This window comes from Lycium barbarum, chromosome 5 (assembly GCF_019175385.1).
Source record: "Lycium barbarum isolate Lr01 chromosome 5, ASM1917538v2, whole genome shotgun sequence".
Taxonomy (NCBI): Eukaryota; Viridiplantae; Streptophyta; class Magnoliopsida; order Solanales; family Solanaceae; genus Lycium; species Lycium barbarum.
In genome coordinates this window covers 125,119,313-125,122,016 of record NC_083341.1, presented here as the reverse complement: position 1 = coordinate 125,122,016, position 2,704 = coordinate 125,119,313, and the positions used below count along the sequence as shown (strand labels likewise).

General features: G+C 43.0%; 1 non-coding gene across 1 annotated transcript; it reads left to right on the top strand.

Annotated features, from left to right (window-relative positions):
* Positions 1 to 2,360: 2,360 nt before the first annotated feature.
* Positions 2,361 to 2,466, top strand: LOC132643035 (small nucleolar RNA R71). The gene has a single exon (XR_009583492.1). It is a non-coding gene; the product is annotated as a small nucleolar RNA R71 (small nucleolar RNA).
* The last annotated feature ends 238 nt before the right edge of the window (positions 2,467 to 2,704 follow it).

Genomic DNA, 2,704 nt, shown 5'->3' with positions numbered 1-2,704 from the left:
AACACATTGGACTGGGCTCACCCATTTACTATCAGCAATTGGGTAAATCACGCCCGCATCCAGCCATTTGATGATATCTTTCTTGACGACCTCTTGCATATTCTCGTTCAGTCGCCTCTGACGCTCTACACTCGATTTGCTATCCTCCTCCAACTGAATTTTGTGCTCACAAATCCCAGATGCAATACCTCGAATGTCTGCTATGGTCCAACCAATATCACTCCTATACTCCCTCAACACCTCCAAAAGCTGCAAAATCTGCTCCTCAGTCAATACGGCTGAAACAATCACCGGTAATGTATTGTCCGGACCAAGTAACTCATATTTCAGATGTGATGGGAGCTGCTTAAGCTCCAACTTAGGTGGCTCAATGATCGAAGGCTTTGCTGGAGAAGTTATTCTATTTTCCAGATCAAGATTCAGCTTCTTTGGGTGGTATGTATATGAGCCCAACCCAACAAGTGAATTAACTGTCTCCACATATCCTTCCATGTCTTCAGCATCGAAATTCATAAGAATACCAGCTAAAGCCTCACCCAAACTCTCTTCTCCATCTTGAACTCCACTGCTTCATCAACAACATCGAATGAATCAATTACCGAAATACTCTCGTAAGCACTTGGTAACTTCATCCCTTTGCTAGCCTGAAAAGTCACTTCTTCATTTTTGACTCGGAACTTGATTTCATTTTTCTCCGAATCCATAGAGCCCTCCCTGTAGCAAGGAAAGGTCTCCCAAGAACGATAGGAATGTCCCGATCAACAGCACAGTCAAGAATCACAAAATCAGCGGGCAATATAAAATCACCAATCCGCACAATTACATCATCAACCACCCCAACAGGTCTTTTGATAGACCTATCAGCCATTTGCAATCTCATTATAGTCGGCCTTGGCATCCCCAAACCTGATTGTTTATATATAGCAAGGGGAATCAAATTTATACTCGCCCCATTATCACACAAAGCACGAGAAAAATCATGGTGCCCAATAGAACAAGGAATGGTGAACGCCCTAGGATCTCCCCTTTTCTGCACAGTTGTAGTTGAAATGATGGAACTCACAGTGTGAGTCAAACTCATGGTTTCATGCTGCACCGTTTTCTTTTTGGTAAGCAGATCCTTCAAATATTTCACAAAACCGGGCATCTCCTCGACAACTTCCAAGAAGGGAAAATTCAGAGATAACTGCTTCAGCTGATCATAAATCTTCTTGAACTTAGCATCTTCCTTCTTCTTTACCAACCTCTGAGGAAAAGGAGGTTTAGATTTGAAAAGCTGTGTCAAAGGGCGGAGAGCCCCTTTTACAGCCTGCTTGCTTGTGTTTTCAACTTCCGTCACCATCTCTGAAATATCAGCAACCTTCTTGTTAGTAGGATTCTCATCAGCAATAATGGGTGCTTCAGACTGCAACTCATCTTCTTCATCTATCTGCTCAAGATCAATCACCTTCTCAGCAGCCCCCTGGAGTGTTTTACCACTCCTAGTAGTGATGGCAAACACACGATCTACACCGCCTCCCCCATTTTTGGGATTTAGAATAGTGTCACTCGGAAGTCTTCCCTTTTTAGGAGGGTGCTTCTCTCTGGAAATATCCCTCATCTGCGACTCAAGCTTCTGAATAGCCGCTGTATGGGAACCCACCATTTCTGTCAGCCCAGATAAAGTCCTTTTAGACTTAGATTGATTGGCCAGAATCTTCTCAAGCATTGCTTTAACTTTCGAACTACCTTGCTCTGTTGACTGCCCTTTCGGTGGTAGATAAGGATTGGAACTCTTGTTCCCAAAATTGTTGCTGTTGTTGTAGCTCCCTTGGTTCGCACCACCATAATTATTGTTGTAGTTCCCAGGGTTGTTGTAAGCACCTTGACCTTACTGAGGTCTCCATTGATTCTGATTCTGATAGCCACCTTGGTAATTCTGTCTTTGATAACCCCCTTGAGAGTTATTAACATAATTAGCATTTTCAACCTACATAGGTGGCCCATCAAGGAACGGACCATCTTGATCATGGTACATCCCTTTTGGCAAAACTGTATCATCCTCACAAATATTTACCTTCTTGATTTGAGATTCATCAAACTTCTTCGTCAGCAAGGAAATATTTGTTGCAAGTTCTGCCAATGTTTGCTGGGTGTCTTGATTCTCCTTCACTATATTCTGGATCATAGCACTACCATACGGTACCACATCAGCATTGTTTGAGTGTCAAGCCTGATTATGAGTTGTCAGCTTGTTAAGTATGGTGGTTACTCATCGAAAGGTTTTGTTCATAAAACAACCATCAGCTGCATTATTAGCTACTGACCGTTTCACTGGATCTAACCCTCGGTATAACTTCTCCATTAATATATGTTCCGGAAAACCATGATTCGGGCTCTTCTGCAAATACTCCTTGAATCTCTCTCAGGCTTCATATAGTTGTTCCCCCGGTCGCTGCTTAAATTCACATATCTTGTCACGAATCTCAGCCTTCTTGCTAGGGGGGTACCACTTTGTGAGAAAAGCAGCTACCATCTCTGCCCATGAAGTAATCAAATTCCGGGGCAGCTTGTCGAACCATGTTCTTGCCTCTCCAGCTAAGGAATATTTGAATAACCTCAACCGAATAGCATCTTGTGGAACGTTGTTCTGGATGTGATTAGCACACACATCCACAAAATTATGCAAATGACGTTGAGGGTCATTCTCGGTAGAGTTCCGAAA